Raw genomic sequence first — 13,623 nt, 5'->3', positions numbered from 1 at the left:
TGGATCTGTAAAAGCAGCAAAGAGTCCTGTGGCACCTTATAGACTAACAGACGTATAGGAGCATGAGTTTTCGTGGGTGAATACCCACTTCTTCGGATAAAGTTTGTAGTTACTTTCACATCAGTTTCACTTTCTAATTCCTGTACTTAACAGTGCTGCCTGCTTAGGTTGCAAACACTGCAAGGAAATATTTAAATCTAAACACACCAAATTTTGTTTCAATTACTTTTATAACAGTAAGGCAAAAATAACTCCTCAATCAAAGGTGCATAGATAAACCCCTGCATCCATACAGAGCCCAACTGACTTCATTTGTACTGTGCTTGGGCGTAAGGTTCCACCTTCATGAATCACATTGAATGATCAAGGCCAATAATTTTGATCCCACAATGAGATGGATAAAGGTGGATCCCTGTGTAGAGCTCCATGGAAGTCAAGAGAGCTACACAGGGAGCAGGGGCCCACACATGCAGACTCAGTTGCAGGCTGAGGGTCTTAATTAGCAAAACAAAATTTATAAATAAAACCTAAATTTTAGGGCAAAAACTATTTGACACTGTCACTTAGATATGCATTCTCATTTTAGTCAAATACATATATTTAGTTCCAATCCTATAAACACTTATGCTTATAAGTAACTTTACTCATTTGAGCAAAATTACTCATTTGCATAAGTGTTTACATGACTCATAGACTCATAGAATATCAGGGTTGGAAGGGACCTCAGGAGGTCATTTAGTCCAGGGGTCTCAAACTCAAATGACCACGAGGGCCGCATGAAGACTAGTGCATTGGCCCAAGGGCTGCATCACTGACACCCACCCCTTGCTGCCCCCGCCCCCACTACACCCCTTCCATGAGGCTCCGCCCCTGCCCTGCCTCTTCCCGCTCCTTCCCTGCCCCCATTCCCACCCCTTCCCTGAAGTCCTCACCCCAACTCTGCCCCCTCCCTGGGGGCAGGAGGGGTGCGGAGTGTGATGGGGGCTCAGGGCAGGAAGTTGAGGTGCAGGAGGTATGCAGTGTATAGCAGGGGGCTCAGGGCAGGGAATTGGGGTGTGGGGTGCAGGAGGGGTGAGGGGTGCAGCAGGGGGTCAGGGTGCAGGGTGCGGCAGGGAGCTCTGGACAGGGGGTTGGGGTGCAGGCTCCAGCCCGGCGCCGCTTACCTAGAGCGGCGCCAGGGTGGCAGCACCACGCACCGTGGCCAGAGCAGGCTCCCTGCCTGCGTGCCCTGGCCCCACTCCGCTCTGGCCCCTGGCCCTGCTCCATTCTGCTCTCCTGTGCTCCAGGAAGCAGCCAGAGTCCTGGGGGGATGGGGGGGAACGGCGCCATGTGCTGCTCTTGCTCCTCCAGGTACCTCTGCCAAAGCTCCCATTGGCCGCGGTTCCCCGTTCCCGGCCAATGGGAGCTGCGGGAGGCAGTGCCTGGAAGTGAGAGCATGGAGCCCTCTACTCCCCTTCCTTCCCCCCCCCCACCCCCTTGGGGCTGCAGGGACATAGTTCCAGCCACTTCAGGGAGCGGTGCGGGGCTCCCGGTGCCACGGGGTAGGCAGAGGGGCGGGGAGGCATGTGGGCATGGAGTGCTTGGTGGGCATGTGTTTGAGACCCCTGATCTAGTCCAACCCCCTGCACAAAGCAGGACCAATCCCCCATGATCAGGCTTCTCTATAGTGAAACATTCTGTCAGTCTTAACCAACAACCTAAAAGGTCGTGGACAATTTAGCAAATTTGGACTTTTCCTCTTTTTAAATAATTCATCCAAAAATTGTTGAATGTTGTGACAATCTTTATTTTCCCATTTGCTTTTAAGCTGCAAACATGTAGTCTAAAAAGCAAAAATGCAGAAATAAAATAATAAATCACAAAGAATATATTTTAATGGTATCGAGTCCTCCTATAAGTTCTTCAAAAATGAGCATTATGAGATACTTAAGTGCAGGAAAAAAATTGGACATCTTCTGTAAGATGTATAAAATGAATAATTTGCATGTGTGAAAAAGTGTGCAAAATGTCTTTAAAAACTAAAACTCAGACATGTTGAAAAACAAAGCTTCACAAGATATTGATATTCAGGGAGAAAGATGTATCAAGTTGCAAAATCTAAAATTTCTTTGGATACATGTAGCAAATTCTGGTTTTTATTATGCTGTGACAGTAACAAAAGACTGCATTATCCTAGTAAAAGTACAGTTTATCTTCAATGAAACAAGTGTAACAGAAAATAATACTGAGGTCATAAAACGCAGAGAAAAAAAATTACATGATCAAGTTAATAACTTACTGTGCTAATTATGACTTATTTTAGAGGTATAATGAAAAATTGATTCCACCCTTTCCGCTCCCCCCAGTCCCCCCAAAAAACCCTCATACTGATTACCTTACCTTTTAATCTCTAGACCTCTCTCATTATCAAGTCTTTGTTATAAAAAGTTGCAAAAATGATTGTGGGCCTGCTCCAGAGCTGACAGAAATCCATGAAAGACTGACCTTCATATGGCTTTGGATCAGACACTGTAATAGTTCTAGTCAGTGTAAGAGAAGGTTGTTTATTTGTGTGGGGGGGTGCTGATATACAATACGTTTGCGGTATGTTTAAAACAGGTCATTTGCAATCAAAGCTAAAAGTTGAATCTTTAACTGATAGGTCCTCAATGTCAAACAATTTAGGAATACCCAAATACTGAATATTTGTAGTTTTTAAAAAAAAATTGTAAGTTCTAGCTTATGGTGGACAAGCACATCATCGCTTTTCACAAATGCTCCACTTACGACTTATAGTGCTACATGTCTGTAGAGAAGTATCCTTGATCTGATCAGACTCACTGATATTTTTTTCTTTAAAAATACTGGTTTGATACAAGATGCTGGGAGGGAGTATTCACAGGTTACCTTGTCAACCATACAGTAACAAAACAAAACAAGATTTCTCTATGCCAACATAAATTTTAATGCTCAGATTACATTAAGCACACCATATCCAAATTTGCAACTTTTAAAATTCTGATTGCTATTGCATCTGCCTGCAGTCAGTACATCATGTGTTTTTCAGCTTCTGCAGATGTTTATCTTTTTTTTCCCCCAAAGAAAAATTGCTTTTATGTCTGTAGGATCTAATTGCACAATTTTAGTAATTTTGCTAAAGACTATTTTGCTCATCCTTTTTTTTCCTACATAGGGACATTTTAAACTAACATTTTCAGTTTCCTTATTTTGTGCATTTGACAATACTTTGCACAAAATTTCCGTTTGTTTATATGAAGAAAATTTTCTTTTGTTTGTATGAATTTTTCCACCCAGCAGCAGGGAACAGAAAAACAGATTGAAAATAGAAAAACATTGGCTATGGGACTCAAGTGTAGTACCTGAAAGTACTTTTAACTCATGTTTTTTTTTATCTAACTAGATTCAAGTTGATGGTTTTGTTTTAAATCTGCATTTATAAATAAAAATGTAGTAATCAGCTAGCACCTATTGAAATCTAGATATATATTATTGTTCTCCATGGTTGCTGACTGTCACAGCCTTTTGGGATGGCCTCTTAAGGGGCCTCAACTTCATCTGACTGGCGGCTGGCACCCCTTAGTTTGTTCTTGGTGAGTCCGTGTTTGAAGCCTCACCTTCCTTTCAGCCTGTCAGCCGCTCACTTCCTAGGCTTGTCATCTCTTCCAGTTGCCTAGATGTTTGGAGGCAGCCTGGTGCAGAGTTTTCAGCACCTTGCTACCCAGGCCTTTCTGCCTCACCTTCCTTCTCTGCACTCTTGCCTTTATAGCAAGCCCTATTTCTTTTATTGGTTGCAGCAGTGGGTGCCTGCCTCCATGACTGGAAGCTCCAAGCTGCTTGCCTGTAAACAGGAGGGACTCTCCCCGCCCCCCTATGTTCAGTATGGGGCTTGGTAGACCCCATTACATATCTGCCTTGCAAGATTGAAGCCCTGCCTTGGCTAGCATAGACTGTCTCCCTGGACAGAAAAATTGGTGTTGTGATGCAAATTTCCTGCTCAGTGCTGTATCTGAAAGGTATATGGTTGTAGCAACAAGTACCATCTTATGTCTGGTTTGTTTCTTTCATCACATTCAGCCAACATAAGGGAGCATGATCTGTAACTAGTGTGAACTTGTTTCCTAGGAGGTAGTACCACAGGCTCTCGATTGCCGATTTGGCAGCCAAGCACTCTTTTGCTATCACTGAGTACACTTTCCCACAGGGGGAAGAGTTTCCAGCTGATAAATGGTCACTAATTATGTGTTCCTCATTTTCTGGATTCCCAACTTGAGACCTGGGACCTGATTTGCAATGCTGAGCATTCACAGCTGCAACTGAAGTCTGTGGAGCTGTGCCTTGAACATGTAAGTGCTATATAATACCAAGTACACTGAAAAATCAGGTCCTAGATGTATTATATTGGGCACCCAAAATTAGTGGAAACTTTTAATCTTAATCTCTGTGCCACAGCTCCCCATCTGTAAAATGGAGGTAGTACCACCCCCTCACCTCACAGGGGTATTGTGAAAATAAATTCATTAAAACTTGTGAAGCACTCAGATACTATAGTGATAAGTGTCATACAAAAGCCCATAAGGAAATTAATAATTCTGTTTTCAGAGCAGGGTTTGAATAGCACATAGGAAGTAAGGCATGAGTCACACTTTGAATTATGAAAATAAAACAAAATACTGAAAAGCTCATTATTAAGTGAACACCATCTATTCTGTGCACTGAATAAGGCAGAAGTTACATATTGCCCCTCTGACATTGTTAATTACCATCCTTTACCTTATGCATGTTGGTTCAGTCAAAACATCTCTATCCATCATCTTTATCTTTAGGAGGGGTCAGTGTGTCCCGGTATCATCTTTGGGGAGTGTGTTTACACCATAACCTTGTATTGGGGGTATTCTGGAATGTGTTTATGTGAATACTTAGTTCACGTATTGGATAGCAAACCTACAGGCATCTGCTTTGTAACGAGGCCTGATTTTTTCTCATAGCCTGACTCTTGCTAACTTTGCTTTATATGAATAGGGCAAAAAAGGAGGAGAAAAAAAGAGCTAAGGTGGATTACCAGGTGACCTGTTTTGCCTGGGAATCAGAACAAAGGATGGAGGAGGGGCCCTTTGGGTGTGATATAGTATGGGTTGCTGGAAGCAAGATTCTCTTCTGTACTGGAGACAAAGAGGGGGTCTGGGCTCAGGACTGACCCAGGTGGACGATGCTATAGTTTTCTATTCTTGATGCTAACTAAGACCTTTCTGCACTGTGTTCCAGACATCTAATAAACCCTTCTGTTTTTACAATACTGTCTGAGAGTCACTCCAGTCTAAAGAGGTTGAGGATACATTGCTCCCTTTGGGTGTGCAAGTCTCCCTCAGATGGCCAATATGAGGGAAGCTCACAGTGTGAAACGGGTGCTGAAGGCTCCAAAGTTCGTACCTAGGAGGCGGTGAAGCCTAGGGGCTTACTCCAGTGAACGAATATGACTGTAAGGGGGTTAACACTCTAATGGTGTCCTCCCAGAGACTATTCCAGAGCTGTGCGAGAGCACTAGACCTGTGGATCTATGACAACTTTACATTTTTAAGGACTCCTGAGATACTTTACCATCTTTGGGGGTTTACACCCAGGCCACAAAGAGATGTCATTTTGTGGGTGAGCATCACCAGCAGCGGTATTGCTCTTAGCCAGTCATCTTTTGCCAGTCATCTGACCATGCTAGGCAGCAATGCTTCTCCAGAAAATGGGAAATCACAGAGAAGATCTTCTGGGTCTAGTTTTACCCAACCAGTCCATCCTCCATCTTCGGGGAGGCAGCATATTGGATTTTCATATCAAGAACAACACACCAATTGTGAATGTTTCAACCCAGCCTCAATTCAGGGACAGGCAGTCTTGCTTCTACAGTGCTTGGGTAAGAACTACAGACAGATGGGTTCTAAGCATTGTGGAATCATGTTATGCCATACAGTTTCTTTCCATCCTGCCTTCCCATCTCTTTTCAGGGATGCCTCTCACAGACCACTGCTTCTTCAGCAGGTCCAGACTTTGCGTGCTCTGGGAGCTATAGAGGAGGTTCCTCCTTTTCACTGGGGAAAGGGATTCTACTCTCGGTATCTCCTGATCCCCAAGTCCAAGGAAGAGGTGAGACCTATCCTTGATTTCCACAGTCTCAACAAATACATCAAGTATATGAGATTCCACATGGTTACCCTGGCAACTATTCTTTCCCCATCAAATCACAACTCGTCTGTTGCTCTCAATCTTCAGGATGCCTATTTCTGTGTGGTGGTTTTCCCAGGCCACAGGAAATTTCTGAGATTCCTTGTTGTCAGTCAACACTATCAGTACACCCCATGCATCTTTACCAAATGCATGACTGGTAGTGGCCTGTCTCAGAAGGAGGGGAATTCATATCTTCCCCTATATAGATGATTGGCTAATGAGAGGCAGATCTGAGGAATAAATCCTCAGTCATGTCCACTTCACTGTGGACTTCTTTCATTGATTGGAGTTGATTTTGAACAAAGCAAAGTCAGCATTGACTCCAACTCAAAAAATGGAGTGCACTGGGGCCCCTACAAGTCTCTATGAATTCGAAGGTCTTTCTCTGACATGAGCAATTCTGGTTGAGTTACTTACCTGTATTGTAACTGCTGTTCTTTGAGATGTGGGTGCAGACATGCATTCCATGATCCATTCTCCATCCTCAGAGCCTTCAGCTGTGGATTCCAGTGCGAAGGAACTGAGGGGTTTTGGGGCGCCGCTGCCCTTATATAGCCATGGGAGGGACTACAAGGGCCAAAGGGTGGACGCTGCTTCGATGGATACTGCTAAGCAAACTTCTCTGGCTTCAGTTTGCTGGGTGCCTGCATGCCTGAGTTGAATACTTCTCAAAAAGCAACAATTACAATATAGATAAATAACTATCTTTCTACAAGAAAGTTGTCAATGTTTAATGGGGGGAGGGATAGCTCAGTGGTTTGAGTATTGGCCTGCTAAATCTAGGGTTATAAATTCAATCCTTGAGGGGGCCACTTAGGGATCTGGGGCAAAATCAGTACTTGGTTCTTCTAGTGAAGGCAGGGGGCTGGACTTGATGACCTTCCGGTTCTGAGATAGGTATATCTCCATATATTATTATTATTAAAGAGAAGGGAATTTAAAAGTTACTAATTTCTCAGTCAAAACAAAGTATTACTAGAAGTTGCCACCATAAAAACATTTTTAAATAGTAATCTTGTGAAGTACAGATTCCCTGTAAAATTTGTTTAATTCCAAAAGTCATATGCTAAATGAGTTGTGTAGTACTCTACTTTTAATATTTCACTTCAAAAAATAGTACTTAAGTATTTATAAAATGTAATTAAATCTGTTAAATTTGCATTACATGCTACAAAAAGGAAGAAAGATGTTAGTTTTATACTGCATGATAAATGACTGTAGTGCCCCATTTTCCCCCTTGCATTTACATGTATCACAATTATAAAACACAAATTGTAAGGTAAAGACACAATTCCAATTAGATACTAGCAACTAGTTTTTAGAGAAAGTTTTTTTTAGCCACACACAAGGATTTATATTATGTAATGTAACTGAACATTTAGTTTTAACTTTGAGTTGTGTTGATAGTACCCATTCAAAGATTGAAATTTCAAATTACTTCCTCCAATTTTGCCCTAATTTAAAAGAGTCACCATTTTTTTGCTCAGCCCAGAATTTTGAAAGTTTGAAGAGTATAATTAAAGTTATCAATTCTGATTCTGTAATAAAAAGTATTTTAATTTGTGATACTAGCGCTGTAAAAGAGATATACAAAAATTGTAAATAGGTTTACAACTTGTTTAAATAACAATAATAAAAGTAATATTTTAACAAAGTATTTTTGGTCCAAATTCGGAATCAAGATCTGCTTCTGTGGACTCCTGATTGATTTCAATGGGACTCTGTGCAGGCACAAAGTCCATGCTAAAGAATTCCAATGTAGAACAGTGCTCTTAAATAGTAAGCATAAGATATTTACTTCTGACTGTTTAACTAGTATTTCTATCATGTTGGAAAACCAGTTTATATTCACTCTGTTTAGGGTTCGACACTGCTAGTGTCACAAATATTAGCTTTTAGTAACATGGATACCTTCAGATATTAAATTTAATATTAATTTAAAACTTAATGTACATCTCACTTATTTATGCTGAGAATTACATTTTACCTTTTGAACTTTCAAACTTCTGGGTGCAGTTTTCATGTAATGAAATTATGCCTAGTGGCAAATGGTATTGAGCATTAGTTAGCTACAATCCTTTGATCATTTATTCTGCTGTTAACAAATATGTATAATGTGCTGGTTTGCTTGTCATGGGCAAATAAAATAAAGCTTTAGGCAGGTAATTACAAGTTTAGTTGGTTGATTAGTTTAGTTGGTAGTTTTGTAACTGAAGAATAAAATAAGGAAATACAGTCACATATTCCCTTGGCTTCATTGGTTTTAATCCATTTGGTCAGGCAAATAACTTTTGGTCCATCAAATAATATAATAATTCACCTGCCAGACAAAGAAAAGTGTGTTGGTATATTTGCTCATGTAGCTTACTATAAAGATGCCATTTTATGTTAAGTCATATGTCCAATACCACAAATTACACTTAGCTCCAATGCCCATTTCTAGCCACACTAGCAAATAGGGGAATAAAGCATAAATTCAGTAAGGATGGAATAATTATAAAGCTTTTTTTCTAGGGAGAAGTCTAAGCGGCTTATCTTTCAGTTAAGAAGATTAATAATTGTATTTTCAAGTTTTTTAGGTGCTAACCTGTGTTTACTTAGCTTTTATCAGATACCTACCATTAATGTCAGTGAATAAGTTTTCAGAGTCTAAGGGCCTGTCTATAAATTGTAATTTCTACTGCTTAGGTAGGAGACCTTGTCGACAGGTCAGTCTTGCAGTGTAAATGGGAATGAACCATATTTTCAGATATTTTTCAAAAATACCTCAGCTAAATAATCTTAGCTAGATATTGGGGCAGTTAGGGAAGTCATTTATAGAATTTTTTTTAAAAATTAAGAATTCATATCCAATAAAGGGTGTGCATTGGTATGTAACTATGATGTATTGTTACCTAAGGTTATCTAAACCCAAAGCTGTGGTAATTAATCTCTGTTTTCCAGATGGTGTCAGGAAATAAATCAGTGGGGAACACGGCACATCTGTCTGATAAATGATTGGTACACCCAAGAGTGCTTCTACCCCAAAATCCTTGTTTTTATTTAGTACAAAGCATACATCTAAAATAGAAATAGTCTTAGGACACCCCAAAAATAGTTACGCCAAGTCTGAGGTGGTATCAAACGACAACAGCAGGGTTCCGGTGGCCAGCCTCTCTCCTAGCTGCTGGGGAGTTTGTCAGTGACTCCTTGTTTGTTAAAAAACAAACAAACAGCCAAAAAAACCTTCTCCAAAGCAAACTCTAACTAAACTCTCTATAGATTTTCTCAGAACAAAGCACATAACTCATAATAACCCCTACTAGACTAAATTTCCCTAGCAATAGCCAATAATAATTCATTATTCTTCTTCTTCTAAGCAAAGTAGCCTCAGTAAAATCTTACGAACACTGGCACCCAGAACCAAGATCAGTTTTCCACACTCCCCACCGCTTCTCATGAATCTGCCTTTCACTTCATCTATCTTAGTTAGTAAAACTGCAGTTTGCAGCTGTTAGTTCTGTCTGAGCCAAGGCCAGGTTTCTCCTGACACTGTAATTTTCTCCTTTCCAGCTTATGGGGGCTAAGTGCACAAGATGGCTGTGGGTTATACCAAATCCAGTTCTCTCATAACACTATCACCTTTACACTTTTCCTTTCTTCCCCTATCTTATAGTGTGTTGTATCTTTTTTTCTACAGAGTTTATCACAGTGGGGACCCATTCCTCATAGAAAAATATTAGAAATGTAAAGGTCAGACAGTTCTCCTAAAAAAAAAATACAGGATTTTTTCAACATTGCTGAAGTAGCTGCATGATTGTTTTTCAGGTTATTTGCAGGTGGTAGCACTGCAGGCTAACCACAGAGGAGCAATTCAGTTCATGCTTACTAATGTAGGGAGCTGCAGAGATGACATCCCTTATTCCAGCCCAGGAGCTGGAAGAGCTGTCATGGAGTCCTGCAGAATTACACTACACTTAAATTTACCTCCTAACCTGTGGTAAAGGTAATCTCCTCCTACAGTGGTCCCTGCACCAAGCCTGGAAGCCTTTGTAACTCAAGCTCTTTAGAAGGGATCTGTGATGTGCATTCACAGTTGAATTTCATCTCTGACATTGTCCATATATTCTAACTAGGGTCCTATATTCTAATATGTTAGAATTATCTGCAAAGACTCAATTAAAGAATAGCAAAATTTGTCTCTATTTGCAAGAGTATATTCAGTTTGATCAGAAATTAAAGTTATAACAAAAAATAGATGTTCTGATGGCTTTTGTTATTTTCAGAAACAGAAAAAAGTTTTGAAAACCAGAAGGAAAAAAATGTTTCAAAACAGGTAAGTACGTCTCAAGGTGGAGTTTGTGGGTTGTTTGCTTGGGGGTTTCCTCCCAAACTAACTATGCTGTATAGTAATCATGAAATATGGACATTGTCTATTATTCTTTTAATCAGTGTAAAATGTTGCTTTAAATAAGGAATTTACACTAGTCTGAAGCCAGGGACTCACTGCGTTCTGTTGTGGACCACTGACAGAACAGCACTGAGATACTAGAGTGAATTTTTAAGCCCAACATCTCAGAAACCATTAGATTTAGAAAGCATTCTATCATGGGATAGTCGGAGATCCCCATTTTGCTACTACATTAATGGTGCATCTAAAGTGGGGAAGAAGCTAGGTAGTAATCAGAATCATACAACTTTAAGGTCTGATGTCTTGCAACATGCTAAGTGTAAAAACACTTGAAAGACTAGTGCAAGTGCTTTCAAGATCGGAAAGCCTTTCCATGCACTAGTCTTATACCAGTGATTGGGGGGGGGGGGGGGGGAATCCCTGAAACCCATCTAGGATTGTTCTAGGATGAGGATATACAAACAAATTTTGAAAAGTGGCCACTAATTTTGGATTTCCCAGATTTGAGGTCCAATATTAAGTCACCTTGAGCTTGATTTGCTGAACATCTGCATCCCCCATTGACCTAAAATGAAATGAGCACTCAGCACTTCTGAAAGTCAGGTTCTGGTTCCCTGATTCAGTGCCCACTGAAGTCAATGGAAAGGATCCTACTGATTTCAATGGGTACTGGATCTGACTCTAGCTATCTCAGACTGGACTCCCGAAAACTGAAGCACCCATAACTGGCAGATACTTTTGAATATTTTGGCCTCAGTTGACTAAGTGGTTTTGCAACCTTTTTATACCATAATTACTTACCAAATGTGATCAATTATGAGTTTAAAGCTGCAACTGTGGTATGTGTAAAATATGTTTATCAAATTTGCCTGGATAACACACACAATTATTTTTCTTAGTGCACTTCTTGAAATGTTAGCCCATTTTGTGCAGAAATCTAGTTAAATTTTAATATTTTTACTTGAAATAAAAAGTTATTTGGAAGAAATTGTATTATGTGCTTATGGTTCTGTTACAGAGAGAAATGTTTTCATAAATCTCCTTACAATTCTAATCTTTTTCACTTGTCTATTTTATACTGTATCGTGTTTGCTTTTGTAGCCATTCTTCAAGTGAAGCAATATACTTACTTCTTATCTGAACATCAATCTGAAAGCAATGTTCATTTGTTAAATAATTCAGCTATTTCTTTGGACGTTTCTTAGAATACATTTGAGAAATAAAATTGATTTCTGAATTGGTAAACATTAAGGCAAACAGCAGCAAGAGAAATATTATGTTCAACATGAAAGACTCTTACAATTTATGAAACAGTACCAGAATTCTGCATTTGAAATCTGCATCCTAAATTTTTTAAAAGATTATTATGGTAGGCTGTCATAACTAAGATTGCAAGACAGTTCCCATTATAAATTATGTTTTTGAAGTCAAGTTTCTTAATCTCTTATTTTCTTAGTTGATGATTTCTATGCCTGGTTTCAGTCTAGAAGTAAATACTTCTGGAACATTTCAGCAAAATTCTTTTAGCCATTTTTCAGCTATGAGAGAGATTAGAATCCATAGTTTTTTCCTGTGTGCTGAGCAATGACAGAACACCTTTAACATGCCTCCTTACACCTTAACAAGCTTTCTGACTTGGGGTTTCTTGGGAGGGCATGGAGGAGCTCTGCAGCTGCCTAAACAGCTCACTTTACTGAGACTATTCATGAAGGGGCACTGCCTCAACAAAAAACTTGTGGCTGCTTTGTGGCTCCTTTTTACCAGATTAGCCAGCACATATTGGTTACAAGACAACCCTCTAACTCAGGGGTGGGCAAAATATGGCCCACGAGCCAGATCGGGTCTATCTAACATTTCTGTCCAGGCCGGCAGTCTCTTTAGCCGCCCCCTTGCGATCTCCGGGCCACTAAAAGTCCCATAGCGCAGTGGGGCATTCAGGCAGGCTGCCTGCCATGGCCCCAAGCCACTCCCCGAAGCAGTCGGCTGCTGCTGGCATGTCTCTGTGCGCCCCTGAGAGGGAAGGAGGCAGCTCTGCGCGCTGCCCCCGCCCCCAGCACCATCCTCACAGCTCTCATTGGAAACTGGCCAACAGGAGCTGCGGGGGCAGTTCTTGCGGGCAGTGCACAGAGACTCGCTTCCTCCCTCCCCCCAAAGGGGGCACAGAGACGTGCCAGCAGCAGCCAGCCGCAGCCACTTCTGGGAGCGGTGTGTGGCCATGGCATGCAGGCAACCTGCCTGAGCCCTGCTGTGTCTCCAGCCGGGCGCCACCTGTGCTCAGCACCTCCCGGCCAAAGCCTTCACCTCGCACACACACACCCCGCACCCCAATCCCCTGCCCCAGGTCAGAACCCCCTCCTGCACCCAAACTCCCTCCCAGACCCTGCACCTCCTCCTGCAGCCCAATCTGCTGCCCCAGCCTGGAACCCCTTCCTGCACCAAACTCTCTCCCAGAGCCCACACCCCTCACCCTCTCCTGCATCCCAATGCTGTGCACCAGCCCAGAGCTCCCTCCTGCACTCAAACTCCCTCCCAGATCCCACACCCCCTCCATTAACATAGTAGAAATGTGCAGGCTGTGATGACTTACCAAAATGTGTGTAGTGGCCCCCCTGCGAAAATTATTGCTCGCCCCTGGTCTAACTCTTCCCTTGTAGCTTTCTGGAGACGTTGAAGTCCATGAGCCATGTCCTCAATTTATGTAAGTCAATGAAGCTACACTGGTTTATAGCAGCTGAGGATCTGACCCGTCAAGTTCAAAGCCTCCAATAATTTTTGGGGGGATGTCATCTTGTAGTCTAATAAACGATGGTAATTTCCATTTGGTGGCCTCCATTTGTTAACAAAACTCTATTGCTTTTCATACATCAATTTTAGGTACCTTTTCCTGTCCCAAAAACATATGTTAATCCAGTATTTCTTTTAGAATCTCTATCCTCTTGAATTAATGGCTTTAATATTCAAACAATATCAGTGAAAGGGACTTTGTGACATTTAGTGGAATAGTTTCTCCCTGATGAGAG

This window comes from Trachemys scripta, chromosome 3, assembly GCF_013100865.1.
Source record: "Trachemys scripta elegans isolate TJP31775 chromosome 3, CAS_Tse_1.0, whole genome shotgun sequence".
NCBI classification, from domain to species: domain Eukaryota; kingdom Metazoa; phylum Chordata; order Testudines; family Emydidae; genus Trachemys; species Trachemys scripta.
The sequence above is the reverse complement of the archived record's forward strand: the minus strand, read 5'-3'. Positions refer to the sequence as shown.